The 23,089-nt window shown below is 46.9% G+C and overlaps 1 protein-coding gene across 1 annotated transcript in view; it reads left to right on the forward strand.

Annotated features, from left to right (window-relative positions):
* PPP1R27 (protein phosphatase 1 regulatory subunit 27) overlaps nt 1-23,089 on the forward strand; it is a 275,527-nt gene that overhangs the window by 23,632 nt on the left and 228,806 nt on the right. The window lies entirely within an intron of this gene.

Here is a 23,089-nt window from a genome sequence, read left to right on the forward strand (position 1 = left end):
GCCCCTGATGCCCGCTTCTGTGGATTTGCAGGCCGCTACAGAGACCCTTTTGGAGTCTGGTATGCCACAAAACTCTTTGACCAAGGATTGTGCGGTTGTCTCTACCCTGGATGGGTCCAGAGCCACTGAGCAGGCACCGGCTTCCGAGGAAGTCCTTCACATTACCGATTCTCTACACAGATGTCTTTCGTGGCTACTGTTCTTTAAAAAAAAAATGACAATTTCTAAGGCCCAGGGTATGAACTACACCCAAGAAACCAACCCACTCTCAAGCACCTGCTTCCTTCCCTCGGTCTCGAATGCTTAAAATGGCGGAAGACCTTATGCTGATCAGGGGAAGCCAAGCAAACCCCTCCAAAAGGAAAAGAGATCTATCCCCTGTAGGTTCTGTCTGAACAAGTGTCAGATGAATATATGTGGACTCTGATGCGGAGGATTCAATTCCTTCAGCCTCTCCCCCAGAGGATTTTTCCTTTGGGAAAACCCTGCATACCTTAAGGGAGCATTCCCAATGGGAGAGTCAAGACTACCCTCAGTCTAAAAAGATTTCCTAGATCTTCCACAGCACAGACCCTTGGCCACCCACCCCCCATCCTGGATGTTGTAGAGGAGGTTTTCCTGGAATCCAGCTCTACTCCTGACACCCTGCCTCCTGCATCCATAAAACCAGATGGGTCCTATAGAGTCCCTGACTCTCACAAATTACTCTAAGAATCCTACTGGTGACCCTTAGGTAATTTCTCAAGGGCTTAAAGGAATTAAAATTACCTCTGCTACGAATCCCACCCCCTCAGATAGGAATTCCCAAGCACTGGACATATGGGGTAAAAAAAGTATCCACCTCAGCTACTCTTGTTATCAGGGCACAAAATTGTCAAGTTACGTATGCTGAAATTTCAGCAACATACCCTGGAACTCCTTAAACAAAAATTGTCTTCCTTTCCTGCTTGGACATAATCTAAATTACAAGACTTAATGCATTCTGCAAGTCAAAAATGTCTTCCTTTCCTGCTTGGGCAGAATCTAAAGAATTACAATATTCTGCAAGTCAAGTAACTAAACACACCTTGCACTGTGGTTTTGATGCCCTACCAGCTTCTTGCATGGCAGCAGTCATTGGTTCTGTCATTAGAAGGCATGTGTGGCTTAAGGAACGGCCTTTGCCAGACTGTCAAATCTAAATAGTTGGATGCCCCCTTGAACAAATAACTTATTTGGCACTAAGGCAGAAGAGGTCCTAAAAAAGATGGAAGAAAAAGCAAAATCTATGCAAACAGTTGAGGACTAGGTCCAGCCACCTAAGTTCAGCAGGCCTTGTCCCACTAAACATTGGTCCTTTCCTGCTTCCAGTAAACCAGTCTAGCCTAGACCCCGGGCAACCAGATGCCCCAGACAGCAGCCACAGGGAATGCAGAGATCTAAGCAGTGGACTACCTCCACTTCAAAACCAGGGAGTTCTAAGCCACTCCTTATGGTAAGAACTCACAATAAGTCACCTCCCCCACCCCTTCCCTCTGCCCACCTTCACTTACCCATCTAGCAGCTGGTACCCATACTCTCCAAGGACCCTTGGCTAGTAGCCACCTTGGATCTAAGAGGCCTACCTCCACATCCCTATCCAGGGAGTCGTGCAGGAAATACCTCTGTTTCAGGGCAGGATCTCAGCACTTTCAGTTCTCTGTGCTTCCCTTTGGCTTCTCCACTGCTTGCAGAGTTTTCACAAAATCTCTGACTCTGACCTTTGCCTTTTGCAGACAGCAAAATATCCAGCTTTACCTATACGTAGACGACTGCCTGATTCAGGCAAATAGCCAGGAAAAGCTGATGAAGTACCTGGCCTTTGTCAAGACCCTTCTGACCTCCTTAGGGTACACAGTCAATGAAAAATCCAAACAGGTGCCCATCCAAAGAATTATCTTCCTGGGAGCAAGCCCTGGACACAGCATCCCAGATGGCATACCTTACACCAGAGAAATGCATTTTCCTGACAGCTTTCACTCAACTAGCCACCAAGCCCCAGCTATCTGCAAGGAAACTCCTGCAAGCTCTGGGGTTCATGGCATCTTGCATACTGCTCATTCCATATGCTAGACTGCATATGAGGAAACTTCAATGGTACCTAAAAAGCCTTTGGTGTCAGTTTTCTCAAGACCTGGAAACACTTCTACCTATAATTCCCTGCATCAATAAAGATTTCCTTTGGTGGGCTACAGCATGCTCCCACAACAAGGGACTGCCTTTCTCACAACTCCCCTGCCATCCAGACCTTCGCCACCGACACATCAGACTATGCTTGGGCGGCACACCTGGACAGCAGGTGCATACAGGGCCAATGGAGCCTGCAGCAAATCCCTCTGCACATCAATCAAAAAGAGATGATGGCTGTGCAGCATGCATTAACCACTTTCGAACCTCTTCTTTCTCCATGGGCTCTTTTGATCAAAACAGACATCACTGTAATGTGGTACATCAACAAGCAGGAAGGAACTCACGCCTACCCTGTATGCAGGCTGGCCATGACCCTTTAGCACACAGCCTCTGCCATGCAACTACACTTATTAGCTCAATTCCTGCCAGGCTTTCTCAACTCTCTGGCAGACCAATTAAGCAGAAATCTTCTGGACCTAAATGAGTGGTAGCTCAGCAGAAGAACCTTCACCTTAATAGCTCAGAAATGGGGCACCCCGGAGGTCGACCTCTTTGCCTCCCACACCAACTATCAGCTCAGCAAATTCTGCACCAGGGAGCATCACTGCATGGCTTGGAAAGTGGATGCTCTGTCTTTCCCCTGGGTCAGTCTGTCGGTCTATGCCTTTCCTGCACTACTTTCATCCCCAGAGTACTGCTCAAAATAAAGGAGGAAAAACCAAGGACCTTTCTGATGGCTCCAGACTGGCCCCAGCAGCACTAGTACCCCTTGCTGCGCAGCTTCTCACCACTGCCCCCATGGCACCTTCCTCTGATTCCAAACCTCCTGACCCATAGGGAAGGGGAATTCATGCATCCTCAGTTGCAAACAATTTGGCAGCTTGGCTTATTCCCCAACTCCGAACCAATCTTCCAACCTCAGTAAACAGGTTATAGATGTTTTCCGTGAGGCCAGATGCTCTAGCACCAGGAAGTGTTATGCTGACAAATGGAAAAGGTTCTGCACCTGGATCCAGGCTAAGGGAGCCAATACGGCACAGCCCTCCCTCCCTCTCATCTTGGATTATTTAGCTGACCTACTTACACAGTGGCCTCTGTCTCCTCTATAAAAATTAATGCCTCTACTATTTCTGCTCATTTTCCCACTGAGCTGCCCCTTTTTCTCACACCCTTTGATCAAACAGTTCCTAAGAGGGGCTAGCAACTTGAGGCCACCCAGAAGGACATCAACTCCAGCTTGGGACCTTAACTTTGTATCGGAAAAGTTCACCCTGCCCCCCTTCGAACCAGCTTCTTCTGCAGAGCTAAAATTTCTCTCCTAGAAAACAGCATTCTTTCTGGCCATCACTTCAGCCAGAAGAGACTCTGAGCTACAAGCACTCATGGCTGTGGAACTCATCTTCCATGCTGACGGGGTATGCCTCAGCACTATCCCATCCTTCATACTCAAGGTGGTGTACACTGTGGCTTTCAACCAATCTATTCATTTGCCCACCCTTTTCCCTAATTCCCAGAACAAGGGGGAAAGGATTCTGCACTCTAGATGTGCACAGACGGTTCAGATTTTAGCTGGACAGGACTAAATTCTTCAGAAAGTCAGATCAACTGCTGGATGTTTTTCGTGTTTCACTGTTGTAGTCATTACATTTGGGTTATCTACTTGCAGGTAGCCCTCAGTTGGCCTGATTAACAGTCTTGGGTCCTGCATCTGTTGCTGTCCCTTCTTCCATGACATCAGATCGTTAGGGGTATAAAACATGCACCTGACGCCATTACATCAGTCTTTCTTGACGTGCGGTGCCCGAAGCAGAAGTGGTTCGCAAGTACCAGTCTGCTGACTCCTGGAATTTTCGTTTTCGAGTTTCAGAAACGAAGTCTTCAACTAAAGCTAAGTACCCCCGTTGGGGAAACTTTCTTGCTCCTTACTGATGTCAGTAAAAGTTAATAATTGCATTACTTGTGGAAAGCAAATACCTCAAAGATTTTCATTCAAACTGTATTCCTTGCCTAAGCTCTGACCACGACGTACCTTGCTGTCGATTTTGTGCTTTATTTAATCAACGCACTGTCCATTGTCTGTATATTTTCGCCTCTAAATATTTTGGATGGTCGTGTTACACTGCTGCAGTCATTACACTTGGGTTATCCTACCGTCAGGCGGTCCCGCAGTCGGCCAGAGTTCCAAAGTCTTGGTCCAGCATTGGTTGCTGTCGCTTCTTCCCTGACATCAATGCGCCAGGGGTATATAAGATGCATCCAACGCCATTTTCCTCAGTCTTTCTTGCCATGCGGTGCCCGAAGCAGAAGCAGTTCGCAAGTGCCGGTCGGCTGACTCCTGAGATTTTCGAAGTCGAATTTCAGATCCAAAGTCTTCAATAAAGCTAAGTACCCCGTTGGGGAAACTTTTTTTCTCGCCTCAGAACGATGTCAGAAAAAGTTAATTGTATTTCTTGTTGGAAGCAAATACCTCATAAGAACTTCTACTCTTACTGTATTCCATGCCTAGGCCCTGATCACGACGTCACTAGTTGTCAGTTTTGTGCTAGATTTAACAAACGCACTATAAAAAGACGTTTTGATTTTGCTTTGCACTACTTTGGCCGAAGGTTCAATTATACTATGTTGTTGGATCAGCTGATTACCTCAATACCGAAAAAACGCAAATACAAGGATAAAGATAGGCATCCGAGGTCCAACACTGACTAAACCTCTTCTAGGCCAGTCGCTGGTTCTCAAGCGCTTTTGCAGCCCCTGACACCCCACTACCTCAGAGCCACAGGCTGCTTCCGACTCCCACGTGGCAACAACTAGGCCTCTGGAAACTCAAGGTATTGGGCCTATGGAAACTAATCCCTCAGATGGGTCTGGAGCCGCTGAGCAGGCATCTGCTTCTGAGGGTGTTTTCAGACCTTCACAACTTTCCATTAAAACAACAGCCAAGACAAAGGTACCATTAAAGACAAAGAAACAAGTACAGCATTCTCCTGGACAGTCCTCCATGTCTAAGAAATAGATATGTGATCCTGTCTCGCCTACATTCTGAACTGATGGGTTCGGAGCCGATTCCTCTGCTCCGACTCTGCACGCTTATGCTATAGAGCGAGGCCTCTAATTGGCTGAGCTATCTTTATCCCAGGATGCACCACCACTAATCCCCCAGATCTTGTTTGCCGCTATTAAGCTTAGACGTGGTCTCAACATTGGCTGGGCTAAGTACTAGTTATTAGGCTTTTTCCTGTCACAAATTTCCTTTCTTTGAACCCAAAAGCTGTTTTAACAGCTATTGTTATATTAGTGTGTTTGGTGAAATTGTGTTACTAAATTCGTGAATTTTTTAGTCGGGGAAGGTTTCCCGTTTCAGTTAGAGGGGCCTTCCCCGTTACGTTACTGTTTGTGTAATTTCTTGGGTCAAGTACCTGTTTAAGTTAGAGGGTCTTGACTCCCTCTCTCTATCTTTCACTCTTTTTGTCAGTTTACTGTTTACTGTTAGTGTTAAAAAAAATAAATTTTTAATATATATATAATTTTTGTTAAAGTTGTATTGAACTGTAACTAAAAGTTTAGTGTTTGTGTTTAGTGTTCGCTTTTATTGGTTCTTTGGCGAAGCAGTTATGTCGAAAGAACACAAACTCTCCGGGTTTAAGAAATGCACGAGGTGTGGCTTTAAAATGTCCATAACTGACGACCACGCCTCGTGCGTCTATTGCTTAGGTGCTAAGCATTTGCAAGAGTCATGTAGTGTGTGCCACGCGTTCTCTTCAAGAGTCCTCCAGGAGAGGAAAAACAAATTAATCCTCAAGGGATTAATCAAGCCTTCCTTCGAGGAGGCTTTATCTTCCTCTGTCTCCTTCTAAAAAGAAGAAAGCATCGGCTCAGACCAGTCAGTCGGAACTGACTGCTAAGAAATCCAAGCAGACTTCTCCATCGGCTCCATGGACTTCGGAGCCGAGGTCGGAACGGTCTGCCTCAATGCCTCCAGCCGACCCTCTGGTTTGAGCCGAGGTCTGGGGCATCCAGAGCGGGTCACCCTCGGCTCCACTGATATTGGAGCCGATCAGGGTTACCGCTCAGACTCTTCCCTCGGGCCGAGTCCTTATCGGCACCGAGGGAAATTTCCTGAAACCTTCCTCGAGCCGATATTTGTTGAGTCCTTTCGGAGCCGGTCCCCAAGCCCTTCGGAGCCGATGGAGAAATCGGTTCGGGCCCGATCGGTATCCTCTAGGTCATCCAAGATGTCTGATTCGGACATCGACAGGGTACTCCTTCGACTCTTCCAGTCTCCGGTGTTCCAAAAGCTTGATGTTCTTCATCTCACATTGCTGCAGTCCTGACACTTGGGTAGTCCGCTGTCCCAGTCGGCCCGAATACCAAAGTATAAGGCTGACGTCGGTCAAGGCGCATTAGTCTGACGTCAGGACGTCAGGGTACAAATGCGCATGACCGACGTCATTTCTTCAGTCTTTTTTGCCGCATGGTCCGATGCAGAAGCAGTTTTGCAAGTGCAGGTTGGCGTTCTGAGATTTTCCGAAGTCGGAGTTTCAGACCGAATCCAAGTTGGCTAAGTACCCCGTTGGGGAATATTTTGTTTTTTTCTTGCCTCAGTATTTTACCGGATGTCAGAAAAAGTGAATAACTGTATTTCTTGTGGGAAACAGATACCTCATAGGGATTACCATACCTTGTGTATACCTTGCTTAGGGCCTGAGCACGACGTTGTTGGCTGTCGCTCTTGTGCTAGATTTAACAAACGCACTATAAAGAGAAGATTAGATTGTGCCAGGTTAGTTTTGGGAAGCGGTGTAATTATAAAATGCCGTCGGATGCTCCGGCCGCTTAATCAAAAGCGCAAGGACAAAACAGAAGCCTAGGCTGGAAGAACCGTCCGTTCGGACGCGGTTCTTTAGAGGGCTCGGTGGAGCCAGAGGTTCAGCCAGAAATTTCTTTGGAATCCCAGGAGAGACTTTATTACTGCAAGATGTGACCTCTCAGGAGGTAGGCCAGGCGGAAGGGGCTTCTCAAGTAGCTGTTCTTCCCTCCCTTCCTAAGGTGGTTAGGCCCTCCTGCTGTTTCCAAGGCTTCTCCCAGGGGCAGGCCAGGTTTTGTTTCAGGTGTTACCCCTAGTTCTTCAGGGTCTGTACCTAAGAAGCATATGCTTAAGATGGCAGAAGATTTGATTACAATGATTAGAGGTTCTATGCCCCCTCCTGATAAGAGGCCTAGGGTGGAACCTGAACTTGGGAGTTTTGAGCAGTGTTCGGATGCTTCTGAGTCTTCGGCTGAAGACTTGCAGGAGTATTCCCCTTACTCTGATTCTGATATAGATGATTCTACTCCTTCTGCTTCTCCTCCTGAGGATTTTTCATTTTCAGAGACTCTTCATTCCATGAGGGAGCATTTTAAATGGGAAGGTCAGGATTTCTCTGATTCCCGGAAAAGGCTTAGGGAATTTTTGTTTCTACCCCAGCATAGGCCTTTAGCTATTCCTCCTGTTCTAGATGTGGTGGAGGATGTTTTTGCAGAGGCTTCTCTGAACCCTGATTCTTTGTCTCCTGCTCCAGTTAAACCTGATAGATATTATAGGGTGCCTGAAGCTCATAAGTATCTTTTTAAGAGTCCTAGGGCAGACCCAGAAACTGTTTCTCAGGGGCCTAAAGGTGTTAAGGCTTCTGTTGTTAAAAATCCTGTTCCTCCTGATAAAGAGGCGAGGGCTTTGGATAGATGGGGAAAGAAAGTGTATACTTCTTCCACTTTGGCCATGAGAGCTTTGAATTGCCAGTTTCACATGTTGAAATACCAAAATTATCTCCTTTCACAATTAAAGTCTAAGGTAGATGCTTTGGCGGAAGGTATTGAGTGTAAAGAGTTGCAGGATTTAGTGCATGTTTCTGAACAGGTGGGAAGCATTCTTTGCAATGTGGTTTTGATGCTGTGCAGGCCTCTTCGAGGGTGGCTGCCACTGGTTCGGTTCTTCGCAGGCACGCCTGGCTGAGGGATCAGAATTTAGCTGAGCATGTGAAGACGAGGATTTTAGATGCTCCTTTACAATCTGATGTGTTTGGTTCGCCTGTGGAAGCAGTTCTAAAGAAAATGGAAGACAAGGCTAAGTCTATGCAGACTGTTAAAGATTTTTTGCAGGTTCAGCCTCCGAAGTTTAGTAGAAATTGGCCTACCAAGGGGTGGACATATCCTGCTTATGATTCCCAGTCTAGGGGTAGGTCTAGACGTGGTAGGGGCAGAGCTCAAGGTTCTTTAGGCCTAGAACAGGGAGTTCACCTGCTCAGTCTTCTGGTGAGGGCAGGGGTCAGTCCTTTCGTAAACAGACCCAATGACCTGCCTTTTCAGCTGCCAGAATCTTCTCGTCTGGCAGCACCTTTGGGAGGAAGGTTGGCACTTTTCAAAGAAAACTGGAGTTTAATTACCCAAGACAGATGGGTATTGGATATCATTCACCACGGTTACAGGTTTTATTTCCATACCTTGCCTCCTTTCAAAGGCATGCCAGACATTCCTCCTCAACAAAGGAAAGAGGCTCACAGGCAAATTTCTCTGTTGCTCCAAATAGGGGCCATTCAGCCGGTTCCTGTGCCAGAAAGGGGCCTAGGATTTTATTCTCGCCTGTTCCTAGTACCAAAAAGGGGAACACGTGGAGACCAATTTTGGATCTGTCTATCCTCAACACTTATCTGGACATTCCCAAGTTCAAAATGTTGACGTTACAACAGCTTTTACCTCTGCTGGGCAAAGATCACTGGATGGTAACTTTGGATCTCAAGGAAGCTTACCTTCATGTTCCTATCAGACTAATTTGCAGGAAGTATCTGCGTTTTGAGCTGGGAATTCTCATTATCAGTTCTCTGCATTGCCCTTTGGCTTATCTACTGCGCCCAGGGTATTCACAAAGGTTCTGGCTCCAGTGATAGCTTTCTTCAGGCTAAAAGGAATACAAATCTATCCTTATTTGGACGATTGCCTGCTTCTGGCTCAAGGAAGGGACGTGCTTCTTCAGCATTTGGAATATGTGATAGCAGTGCTAAGATGCCTAGGGTATTCTGTGAACGAAATAAAGTCCAGTCTAGTACCCTCTCAAGACATGTGCTTTCTGGGTGTGAGACTGAATACAGCAACCCAGATGGCCTTTTTAACCCCGGACAAACAAAAGAATCTTTCTCTTTACTTCCATCAACTATCTCATCAGTACGGGCTGACTGCAAGGACAGTCCTTCAAGCCTTAGGGTTCATGGCATCTTGTATTCTGGTACTTCCCAATGCCAAACTGCATATGAGGAAGCTACAATGGTATCTCAAAAATGTATGGACACAGCACTGCCAGGATTTGGACACTGTCATTCAAATAATACCTTGCATTCAAAAGGAATTTCTGTGGTGGGCTCAGGAATGTCACCTAAACAAGGGACTCTCTGTGACCCGGCCAGAGGCGAGTCAGATTCTAACGACAGATGCCTCAGACACAGCTTGGGGAGCTCATCTGAATGGAAAGTGGATACAAGACAAGTGGCCTGCCAGACTGCAGCATCTACATATCAACATGAAGGAGATGTTAGCAGTCCAGTTTGCATTACTGGCTTTCAAGGATTTACTTCTTCCAGGGCAGGTGTTGATTCTAACAGACAACACAACTGTCATGTGGTACATCAACAAAGAAGGGGAACACATTCTTATCCTCTATGCAGGCAAGCAATGATTTTGTGGGAGACTGCGTTAAGCTTGCAACTGAATCTTCAAGCAAGGTTTCTGCCAGGAGCACAGAACTCCTTAGCAGATGTGTTAAGCAGGCAAATCATGGATCCCCACGAGTGGAAACTGGATCTTCATGTATTTCAGACATTGACAGTGTCCTGGGGAACTCCAGACATAGATCTGTTCGCTTCTCCACTAAACCACCAGCTGCCAAAGTTTTGCACAAAAGGTTTCATCACACAGCCTGGAAAGTGGATGCTCTTTCTTTCAGTTGGAAAAATCTTCATGTGTATGCCTTTCCACCTCTGCCTCTCCTCCCAAAGGTACTCCTAAAGGTCAGACAAGACAAGCCAAGGATGATTTTAATAGCTCCAGATTGGCCTCGGCAGCACTGGTACCCATTACTGAGGAGTCTGGTAAGGAAGCCTCCATGGCCCTTACCTTTGATTCCACACCTATTGTCTCAGAAGGACGGGCATCTACTCAATGTCAAGCTTCACTCTCCATCTAACAGCCTGGCATATTCTGTTTTGAACCATAGCAGGTCTCAGCTTCCTCAACAAGTTTTGAATGTGATTATGGAAGCCAGAAGACCTAGTACAAGGAAAGTGTACGCAGGAAAATGGAAGAGATTTTTATTTTGGTGTGCAGCAAAGGATTTGGATGTTTCTGAGCCAAATTTGAGTGTGGCTCTTCAATATCTTACTGAGTTATTGGACAAAGGTTTGTCTTTCTCTTCCATTAAGATTCATGCTGCAGCAATTTCAGCTCACTATGATTGTGACCCACCATTGTTTTCTCATCCTTTGTTCAAGCAATTTCTTAGAGGGGCAAAGAATATAAGACCCCCGTAGAGCTCCTACTCCTGCTTGGGACCTCAATTTTGTGTTGGAGAAACTCACTCTACAACCTTTTGAGCCTGCAGCTACTGCTGAATTGAAATATTTGTCATGGAAGACTGCTTTTTTTGTTAGCCATTACCTCTGCAAGAAGGGTGTCTGAATTGCAGGCCCTTATGGCGGTTGAGCCTTTCTGATTTTCATAAGGATAGGGTATCTTTACGTACTAATCCTTCCTTTATGCCTAAAGTGGTTTCTAGTGTAGCTTTAAACCAAACTATTCATTTACCTACCTTTTATGCAAATCCCCAAAATAAGGGGGAAAAGATTTTGCACACTTTAGATGTACACAGGCAATTACGTTGTTATTTAAGCAGGACTAAGGATTTTAGGCAGTCTCAGCAGTTGTTTGTTTCTTTTGCTTTGAGTTCTCAGGGTAAGCCTGTGTCAAAACAAACTATTTCTAAGTGGATTGGGTTTTGCATTACTTTCTGTTACTCCCATCATGGCAAGGAGATTCCAGCTGGGATTAGGCCTCATTCCACTAGGGCTACTGCCACTTCAACAGCATTTCTAAGGGGTGGCAACTAAGGATATTTTGGAGGCAGCTACTTGGAGTTCAGTGCATACCTTCTCTAAGCATTACCACCTTCCTCTCTACTCTAAATCTAGGGCTGGTTTTGCCACTGCTATTTTACAGGGCATGTTGTCAGCTCCTGCTTCTTTGTGATTTGCCATCCTCCCTTACCTCTGCTTTGGGATTCTACCCAAGTGTCAGGACTGCAACAATGTGAGATGAAGAACATAGTACAGTTTTGTACCTACCATAAATGTAGATGTTCGAAGATCCACATTGCTGCAGTCCAATTCTCCCTCCTTCCCTCTGTGTTTAGGGGTGGTTGTGTGGGTAGGATTGTACCTGTCTGACTTTGTATATATTGTACATATATTTGGTACAGGGGTGTTTGGTGTGTTGTTGTTTTTTGGTTTGGCCTTTTCCTTTTAGGGTCTTCTGACATCTGGGGCAAGAAAAGACTGAGGAAATGACGTCGGTCATGCGCATTTGTACCCTGACGTCAGACTAATGCGCCTTGACCGACGTCAGCCTTATACTTTGGTATTCGGGCCGACTGGGACAGCGGACTACCCAAGTGTCAGGACTGCAGCAATGTGGATCTTCGAGCATCTACATTTATGGTAGGTACAAAACTGTACTTTTCGGCTCCAGCCCATTTTTCTTCGGAGCCGATGGTCTGCTCCCTTACTGTGGTTCCTCCTCCAACAGCTTCGGCACCGTTGGAGCCAGTGCTGGTGGAACCTGTGGAGGTGTTAGGGTCGGGCCCGACCCTTGCTCCAACTCCGGCTCTTGGGTCAGAGTTCAGTACACGGACTTCTTCCTTCGGCCCTGGGGGGGGAGGCTTCGGGATTGAGGCTCTCGGTCCCAAGTCTCCCTCTTGGTGCGTCGGCGGCGGGAGTACCGTCCACTGTCATGGCCACGGAGGTGGGACCCTCCCAGGATTCTGGCGCTCCCGCCTTCAGGGCTATCAGGAGCGCTTTAGCCAAATCTTCCTTGGCTACCTCCACTGTTTCCCCAGCTACCTCCCTGCATACGGAGACTGGGTCGTTGGCATTCCCCCTGTCTTTAGACAGCAGAGCCCCCGGGCCTCAGGTTACCCCCGCTGGGGTTTCTCCCCCTCCTGGAGGTCCTTCTGAAGCCTCTTCGGAAGAACCCCCCAGGAAAAGGTCATGCAAGAGGAAGCACGTTGACTCCCCTGATGAGTCTTTGACATCCGACACCGATCTCGATGATGCAGAGGGGTCCCCTAAGTCATCCTTGGATGATGTCTCCTTTGCAGACTTCCTAAAAGCCCTAAAACAGCGAGGCGGCTGGCAGTCCAAACCTCCCTCTGCTGATGAGTCGGTGTTCCTGAAAGCATTCGGGGCTCAGCCCTCCGCCTCCTGGGTGTCTCCGCCCTTCAACGAGCTCTTGGATTTGATCTGTCGGAGGGCGTGGGAACACCCAGACTCTGTGGAACCGGTGCCTGCTCGTCCGAACAAATTTCTCTCGGCGCCCCCTGATAGAAAGTTCCTTACTAAAGGTGTGGCAGTAGATGCTTTGGTGGTGGCATCTGCTACCCAGCAAGATGTAGCAGAGGCTTCTACGTCCGTCCATCCTCCTAATAAGGAGTCTAGAAGCATGGATTGGTACGGTAAGCGCACCCTTAGTTCAGCGGCCTTTACACTGAGGTCTTTGAACTACCTGACGCACTTTACCAGATTTCAGAGGGATCTGATTAAGAAGCTATCCGATACCCTCTTGGGTAAACCTGCCTGAGGAGCTGACCCAGACGGTTGGCTCTCAGCTGGCTACAATGTCGTCCATTTCGAACTCGTCCATGAGGCTCATTTCGTATGTGGCCGAAGGGGAGAGTAGAGCGGCGGGTACAGGCATTGCTCTACGTAGGCAAGCCAGGCTCCACCTGTGTCATTTCGCGGAGGCCTTTAAGTCTTCATTTGCCGACGCCCCCTTTGATGGGTCCTCCCTGTTTGGACCCAAGGTAAAAGACACACTAACCCGCTGTGAACAGGAGGGTAAGACTCTTACTGCTGTAGGGGCATGATTTTCCACTCCCTTTCGGCCTTATCCCAAGGCTAAAAGAGGAGGGAAAATGTGGTTCCGTAGATCTCAGAAGCCTTACCCCTCTCAGCAGGAAGGTTCCCCTTCCAGAGGCAGAGGAGGGGGAAATTCATCCGGAAGACGCCGTCCCAGAGGCGGCAGAGGCTCTCGCAATACTGGAGACCATGAGTCCTTTCGTGGCTCTTCAGCCTTTCATAGTCCCTGAGGGATTGCCCGGCTGTGCTGCTCCGGAGCCAGTCGGGGGTCGTTTCTCGAAGCACCTGAAGGCCTGGGAAGGGATCACTCAGGACCGATGTGTGCTTCGGATTATCGCCGGAGGTTACTCCATCCCATTCTCTCACCCCATCCCTCAGTCCAAAAAAATCCTGGACCCGCCACCCAGTCAACAGGATACCGCAGCCTCAGAAGTTTCAAAGCTGCTGCAAAAAGGAGTCATCCAACCGGTCCCTGTAGACCAGATCGGATTAGGGACTTACTCAAGATTCTTTTTGGTGCCAAAAAAGACTGGGGACTTGAGGCCCATTTTGGACCTCAGCATCCTAAACCGTTCAGTCAGAAAGTCCAAGTTCCGAATGGTCACTCTACAAACCATTTTCCCATTGCTGGAGAAAGGTGTTTGGATGTGCTCCATAGATCTCAAGGACGCTTATTATCATATCATGGTACATCAAGCGTCCAGGAGACATCTGCGCTTCAGCCTAGGAGGCAGTCATTTTCAGTTCCGTGCGCAGCCCTTTGGTCTCACCACAGCCCCCAGGGTGTTCACCAAGTGCTTGGCAGTAGTGACTGCTCACCTGAGAAGTCTAGGATTCCAGGTGTTTCCGTATCTAGACGACTGGCTCCTAACTGCCACCTCCAAGCATCTACTTCGGCGGAGCCTACAAGCCACTATCTTACTGGGCAATTCCCTTGGAATCACCTTCAATTGGCCAAAGTCTGTATTGCGGCCATCTCAACGAATAAGATTCATAGGGGTAGAGATAGACTCAAACCAAATGCGGGTCTATCTACCTTCGGACAGAATTCAAACCATACAAAATCAAGTTCGAGCCTTACTTCCCAGGTCCAAAGCCCCAGCCAGAATGGTCCTGCAGCTATTGGGATCCATGTCTGCCACGGTTCTTCTAGTCCCCTTGGCAAGGTTGCACATGAGAATCCTCCAGTGGCTTCTTTCAGCTCAGTGGTCCTTTCAGGAACTCCCTCTCAGTCACCTCATATGGATCACGGAATCTTGCAAACGGGACCTTCGCTGGTGGCTAGTGCCCCCCAATTTGGATCAGGGACGACCCTTTGTTCTTCCTCCGGCGGCCACTTTGAGCACGGACGCCTCCCAGATGGGGTGGGTGGGGCATTCCCTGGGCAGGTCAGTCAAAGGCAAATGGCACCCGGAAGAGACTCTTCTTCATATCAACATCCTAGAAATGAGGGCAGTACTCCTGTCCCTTCAAGCCCTTCACGATTATCTCCCCCAGGGCGTAATCGCTGTTCACTCAGACAACATGTCAGTTGTCTGGTACCTGAATAAACAGGGAGGGACCAGATCCTATCCTCTTTGCAGAGAAGCCATGAGAGTTTGGGAATGGGCAGTCTCGACCAAACGCTTCCTAGTGGCTACACACATACCGGGCAAGTCCAATGTCATAGCCGACAGATTGAGCAGAACAATCCTCTCTCCTCACGAATGGTCTCTGAATATGACAGTGGCAAGTCAGATTTTCAGCGAATGGGGAGTTCCGTGTTGCGACCTCTTCGCGACTCCTCTGAATGCGAAGTGCAAGGAATTCTTCTCCCTAATCCCGGCTCCGGGGAAGAGCCCCATGGACGCATTAGTCCATCCTTGGCCCACCGGCTTGCTTTATGCCTTCCCTCCAGTTCCGCTCCTCCTCAGGGTGATTCAAAAGGCATCTCTCTTGAGGAGCAAAATGATCTTGATTGCTCCTTACTGGCCTCGTCAAGTGTGGTTCCCCTATCTTCGGAAACATGCCTTGGAAGGTCCATGGTTTCTGGATCAGATACCAGACCTACTGGTTCATCAGTCGGGACTATTCCACCAGTCCCTACACACCTTAAAATTGACGGCTTGGCTCCTCCTCTTCCGACGATAGTCAGGAGTCATACATTGGATTCAGATGTTGTACACATATCTTCGGCCCATAAGTCTGCTACAAAGAAACTGTATTCTAGCAAATGGAAAAGGTTTGCTATTTGGGCTCAACTCCGGGGCCTGGACCCTATTTCTATTCCCGTGGCAGAAGTACTAAAATTTCTGACCTCTCTTTTCAATCAAGGCTCTTCAGTTTCTACCATCAAAGTACAATTGGCAGCAATTTCTAATTTTCACGAATCCATAGACCCACCTTTAATGAGCAACAGATTGTGTAAGACCTTCTTGAAAGGTGCTGCTCTATTAAGACCTCCGATTTCTCATCCTGCACCTTCATGGGATCTCGATGTAGTATTACGCGCTTTGACTTCTTTCCCCTTTGAACCAGCAGCCACATGTGATCTAAAGTTTCTATCATGGAAGACAGCCTTTCTGGTGGCGATTACTTCTGCCAGAAGAGTTTCAGAGCTTCAAGCTTTGTCAGTGAAACCCCCGTACTTGGTTTTTCATAAAGACAGAGTATCCCTCAGACCAAATCCTTCTTTTGTTCCTAAAGTTTGTTCTACTTTCTGCTTACAACAATCGTTAAAGCTTCCAGTTTTTTTCCCAAAATACTCTAACAAAGCGGAGTTCATATTCCACACACTAGATGTCCACAGACAGTTACGTTTTTATTTAGACAGGACCAAACAAACAAGGAAAACAGATGTTGTATCCTTTGCAGATAACAGATTGGGCAACGCTGTCACAAAGGTCACTATTGCCAAATGGATCAGGGACTGTATTACTCAAGCATATGTTTATTCTAACAAAGAGCTTACAACCTCTGTCAAGGCTCATTCTACAAGGGCTATGTCTACTTCGGTAGCATTTCATTCTAAGCTTGCTATTAGTGACATTTGTGCTGCGGCTACATGGTCTTCCCCGCACACCTTCATTTCCCACTACAAATTAGATGTGGCATCTAGAGGACGAGCTTCATTTGGTTCCACAGTGCTCAGGAGTGTTTTCCAATGAGCCACCCGGATTTAGGTGCTAGGGGCTGTCCCATCAGTTCAGAATGTAGGCGAGATAGGATCACATAACATCTTTTAGTTATGTACTCACCATAACTTTAGATGTTTGGGATCCATCTACCTACATTCCCAATAACCCACCCTCCTTCCCCCTTCCTTGGAGATCAGAGGATATCAGAAGGTCCGAATCCTGTTTCATCTTGAAACATCTAACAATGTTATATAACCAAGTTGTGCATGTGTGCATGAATGCGGACAAACAAGATCTGGGGGATTAGTGGTGGTGCATCCTGGGATAAAGATAGCTCAGCCAATTAGAGGCCTCGCTCTATAGCATAAGCGTGCCGAGTCGGAGCCGAGGGATCGGCTCCGAACCCATCAGTTCAGAATGTAGGCGAGATGGATCCCAAACATCTGAAGTTATGGTGAGTACATAACTAAAAGTTTAAAATGGCTGAAGACCTCATTACTCTAATCAGGGGTTCCCATCCCCCTCCTGAGAAAAGGCCTAGGCAGGATACAGACTGATTCCTCTGATCAGGTTTCCATTACCTCTGATTCCTCTTCAGACCAGGGATACTCTCTGCCCCCCTGTGAGGACTCTGATGCTGAAGAATCTATCCCGTCAGCCTCTCCTCCTGAGGATTATTCTTTTGGGGAAAGTTTACATACCATGAAAGAGCATTTCCATTGGGAAAGTCAGGATTACTCGGAATCCTAGTAAAGGTTCAGGAAGTTCCTTTTATTGCCTCAGCACAGACCACTGACTATTCCGCCTGTGTTGGACATTGTGGATGATGTGTTCTCTGAATCAAGCTCATCTCCTGATTCTTTGCCCCCTGCTCCAGCCAAGCCAGTTAGGTATTATCAGTTTCTGCTGATCCGGAAACTATTTCCCAGGGTCCAAAAGGGGTTAAGGCTTCCATTGCAAAAAAATCCAGTACCCTCTGACAGATTCCAGAGCTTTGGATAGATGGGGGAAGAAAGTATATACTTCTGCAACTTTAGCAGTAAGAGCTTGCCAGTTTCACATGCTTAAGTACCAACAATATTTAATGGCTCAGTTAAAACAGAAAATGCTTGCAAGCTCAGAAGCTCCTGATTGTAAATAAATGCAGGATTTATTGCATGCAGTTGAACAGGTGGGAAAAAATGTGGTTTTGATTCTTTAGAGGCCTCTTGTAGAGCTGCAGTTGCAGGTTCTGTTATTCAAAGACATGCTTGGTTAAAAGAACAGAGTTTACCTGATCATGTTAAGGCAAAGTTATTGGACGCTCCTTTACAGCATGATACCTTGTTTGGTGTTAAGGCAGAAGAGGTGTTAAAGAAAATGGAGGATAAAGCTAAATCTATGCAAACAGTCAAGGATTTCTTACAGGTTCAGCCACCTTGGTTTAGCAGAAATTGGCCAACAAAGAATTGGTCCTTTCCAGTGTCAGACGGGCCACAGAGAGGCAGACACCCAAGAGGCAGATCTCAACCCCAAGGCTCAGACAGACGACAGTGGGGCACCTCAACCCAAAAGGAGGTGAGGACAAGTCTCAACTTTACAGGAAAGTCACAATGGCTTTCCTTTGTGCACGCCAAGCACGTCCCTTCTGGAAGCCCCCTTAGGGGGAAAACTAGCACTTTTTTCTCAAAACTGGCAAATAATCGCCCAAGACAAATGGGTCCTAAATATTGTGTCTCAAGGTTACAGATTCCACTTCCATACTTTACCAAAGCTAAAAAGAATGCCATACCTGCCACAATCAATGGGCAGAGGCACAAAAACAAATTTCAGCCCTCATGGACATGAGAGCTATACAAAAAGTACCACAACAGGAACAAGGACAAGGATTTTACTCGAGACTCTTCCTGGTCCCCAGAAAGGACAAAGCCTGGAGGCCTATACTGGACCTTTCAACCTGGATATTCCGAAATTCAAAATGTTGACATTACAGCAGCTTCTACCCATGCTGGGCAACGACCTCAGAGGCATACCTGCATGTCCCTATCGGACAAAATTGCAGAAGATACCTCCAATTCAAAGCTGGTACAATGCACTACCAATTCTCTGCACTGCCCTTTGTGAAGACTCTGGGCGCAGTAGATAAGACAAAGTGCCTAGCACCAGTAATGTCATTTTGAAGACAAAAAGGAATTAAAATATATCCATACCTGGACTACTGCCTCATTCAAGCAGAGACAAAGGACATTCTTCTACATCTGGCATTTGTGAAAAAGTTGCTAATTTCTCTAGGGTACACCGTAAACGAAAAGTCAAAATTAGTGCCCTCACAACATATTGCATTCTTGGGTGCCAGCTTAAATATAATGGCCCAGATGGCTTACCTCACGCCAGAAAAGCAAGTGCAACTAACTCAATATTTTCAACTTCGGGCAAAAACGTCCCATATCCCTGCAAGAAAATTCCTGCAGGCCCTGGGATACATGGTATCCTGTATACTACATCTACCATATGCCAGACTGCATATGAGGGAATTACAGTGGTACCTAAAAAGGGTTTGGACTCTACATTCTCACAGTCTAGAAGCAGTAATTCCAATAATTCCCTGCCTACAACAGGAGTTTCGATGATGGGCACAGGCATGTCACCTAAACAAGGATCAGCCTTTTACCCAACCCACAGCCAGGCAAACTCTAACAGATGCTTCGGACTACGCCTGGGGAGCACACATGGCAGGAAAATGCATTCAGGGCAAGTGGACCACAGACCAGATGCATCTTCACATCAATCAAAAAGAGATGTTGGCTGTTCAAAATTATGTTGGCTGTTCAAAATGCCCTAACAGCTTTCAAGGACCTTCTACATTCAGGACAACTAAGACAGACACCACCACAGTAATGTGCTACATAAACAAGGGGGCACTCATTCCTATCCCCTATGCAGGCAAGCCATGACCTTGTGGAAAACGGCTCTGACGTACCAAGTTCACCTTCAAGCACAATTCCTGCCAGTAAAGAAAAACACTCTGGCAGACCTAAGCAGAAATATCATGGGCCCTCACGAATGGAAATTTAATCCACAACTCTTCAGCATGATAACACAAAAATGGGGATGCCCAGACATAAATCTTTTTGCCTCCCCTCTGAATTGCCAACTACAAAAATTCTGCACAAGGACTTGAGCCTTCCTGGCCTGCACTGTGGTGACAGGACAGGTAGCTTACATACTTCTAAGTTGGGAACTGCTGATTGAGGGCTCAGTGTCTGTTATTCTAAAAGTGTATTAGTTCTGGTTTAAGCACTTGGGCTTCAGACCAGTTATTTTACGTTAAGAAGGATTGCGGTCTGCACTCTTGTGGGAGGAGAGACTGGACTCTGCCCTTCTGAGCAGGGAATTTCTGGTTAGAGGCTTATAGTGCCTGCATATTCTTAACTTTCTTACTGAAATTGGTACACATTGTTTGCTGTAGCATAGACTAGATCCAGGCCTGCTGAATCTAGCTTTATTTGTATGCTTGTTGTTAATTTCCCTGAAACGCCAATTCCACCTAAAACGCGGCCTTTTAGCACTTCTGTGGCTCCCTAGTGATATCTGCATTGTTTACTGTACTTATTTCCTTGTCTCACTTGAAAGAAAGTTACTGTTTGTCGTTTTTGCATTTGTTACCTGTAGCACATTACATTTAAGCTACCTGGCACTTGCTCACTAAAGCAATTATATAAGTCAGCTCTAAAAAATTAAAAGCACTACACCCTCACAAACTCCTCTTGAGTACCTTGTTCCCCATTGGCCCTTTTTTTCAATTATAAAGGAATTCCCAATACTATTCTAGCATGTCCAAAGGTCAGTTGTCAATCTCCTCTCCAGTCCAGCTGGTGAATCTGGGAATCTTGAGGCAATGTTACAACGGCCTCATGTACACAGACAACCCTCTCCTCCTCCCAACAAATTCCAACACATTCGACACTTGCAGCAGCTGGAGAGGCCACAAAAGTGCCTCACCAAAAGGATAAAGGGTCTCAAAAATCTGTCCTATGCTGCCCGACTGAAAGAACTCCAGCTCTATTCAGTCGCTTACCACTTGCTCAGAGGTGACCTTTGCCTGACATAAGGCCATGTCAAACCCAGATTTGATGAATATGCTTCACCTCAAAAAATCTAGATCCGTCAGAGCCACAAGGGCGGGAGACTTAAACCTCGACACGGCTATTAATAGGACGTGCTGGAGGGATAGATTCATCACCCAAAGACTCCCTATGCTGTGGAACAAAATCCCAGTATATGTGAGGCAGAGCACCTCGCTGGCCTTGTTCAAGAAAAATCTTGACCAATGGATGGGAGATCGCAGATATACCCCAGGGATTATCTCAGTGTCACTGCTCGACAGAGGCACAGCAAAATAATGGGTATAGTTCCCCATACTAAAGGGGTGGCGTAAGCCACAAAACTATGGGCTAGGCTTGTAAATGCCCTCTGGCAGATAGCCTAGTATGAACCTATGAACCTATGTGAGAGATACAACCATATAGCCAAACTGGAGGCTAAGCTCCCTCAACTCAGTACTGACATAACCAGTCAGGAGGAGAAGGAAACCACACTCACTACAATTCAGTCTCACATAGACCTACCACGACAACAAACCAAACACATAAACACACAAAATCATACTCTGAGGCTCTAAATAAAAATCTGCCTAAGCAGCAGAGACCTCCAAAGCAGACACCCAAGCAACCGCTACCCCAAAACAAAACACGTGCAACACATAGCTCACAAAGCCAGTGTGCCGAACAGTCACATCCCTTAAGGCTAAACAACACACCTGATACACTTGTAATAGGTGACTCTATCGTCAGGCACACTGACGTCCCGCTCACCAGGCTGAACAAGAAGGTCACGGTGAGCTGCCTGTTGGGCGCTAGGATCCGCCACATAACACAAGCACTCAGGTCACTCCAGGGCAAGTACAAATATGACTCTGTCATTGTCCATGCTGGTGTGAATGACCTGAGACGTACCTCCCTGGACTACATGAAGAGAGACATAGAGGAGCTCTCTGAGCATGTAGCCCAGGCCGATATGACCCTGACCTTGAGAAGCATCTTACCCTCACCAAGAATGATGCCACAATATGAAGACAAGATGATCAATTTCAACAATTGGCTTAAGTGTTGGTGTCATCCAAAGGGGATCCAATGCCTGTCAGCCTGGGATGACATGCTCGACAAGCCACGATGCTTCGCTAGGGATGGTTTGCACCTGTCACCCCTGGGCTTTCGGATATTGGCAAAGGCTCTTGCTACCCCCATAGTGCCTTTTTAGGCAAGGCTCAAAAGACAAACCCACCTCCATAGGTATCACAAGGGATAAGAAACTGAGTAATGCTACTCAACGCCAGAAATCTAAACCTCAAGATGCACGCACTCAAAACTCTCCTTAGCATGGAGAACATCGATATCTGTGCAGTAACAGAAACCTGGTTCAAGGCCCCCGAGAGCACCCCAGCACTACCAGGTTATACCTCATACCATGCTTTTCGGCCCCAAAACTTGGACCGAGCCACAAAAGGAGGGGGAGTATCAATATTCATCAAAGATACCCACACCTCCAGGTTGGTGGCACAGCACGAAGCATCAGACTATCCATGTGCAACTAACTGTGGGTAAAACTGCCTTCCAGTTTGTAGTCTGCTACAGACCACCCTCCCAAACACAGGAACCCCACTTGGCCTTCCTGAGAATACTGGAAAATATGAAGGTCCCTCCAAACACCATTATATTGGGCGACTTCAACTACCCAAACATAGACTGGGAGCATTACTCTAGCTCCAACACCCTAGCCCAAAGGTTCCTAGAATTTATAAACTCAAATGCTATGGAACAAAATGTTACCACTCCCACAAGAGGGGAAAACATACTGGACCTGATCATCACCAACATGGGGACACTATACTCCAGACCAGAAGTGTATCCCTCACTGGTAAGATCAGACCATAAACTAATCTCACTGGATATTCACATCCCGACCCACCCCTGCCCAGAAAACCACAGTGAAAAACTTCTCTAAAGCAAATTTCACGCCTCAAAACCGAGGCGAAATCCTTCAATGCCCCTGGGCCTGTGGAAAATACGGCCCAGACCGCAGAATCCTTTATAAATGCATTCTGTGAACACCTTCAGGAATGCATGGATCATGCAATCCCAAATAAAACCAAGACCCAATCCTCCAAAGGCAGATGTCCTGTCTGGTGGACCCCAGCCATAAACAAACTATGCAATAGAAGGAGGAAGCTACTACACGATAGAGCAAAATCCCAAAAAGGGAAGGCATCTCTGATCAGTATTAGCAAAAAACTACGGGCACTCATAAAATCGTCTAAGGCCAGCTTCGAGAGAAGCACAGGACACTAAGGATAATCACAAGGCTTTCTTTAGTTATGTTAGGAACCTGGGTGGGAATTCCCAGATATGCTCAGAATTAGTCCAAAATGACAAAAAATACACAGAGCCCACAGACATTGCCAACATCCTAGCTGACAGGTTCAGTGCAAACTTCTCCCCACCAAAAGGGCAAATATCTATCCCAACAGAGTGCTGCCCCCCTGACATCTCAGATGCTCAGGTAAGAGCCGCCATCTCCAAAGCAAAAAACACAGCATCAATGGGACCAGATGGTGTCCCGGGCTGTCCTACATGAACT

This window comes from Protopterus annectens, chromosome 4.part0 (genome assembly GCF_019279795.1).
Source record: "Protopterus annectens isolate FY-2018-M chromosome 4.part0, PAN1.0, whole genome shotgun sequence".
Lineage (NCBI taxonomy): Eukaryota > Metazoa > Chordata > Ceratodontiformes > Protopteridae > Protopterus > Protopterus annectens.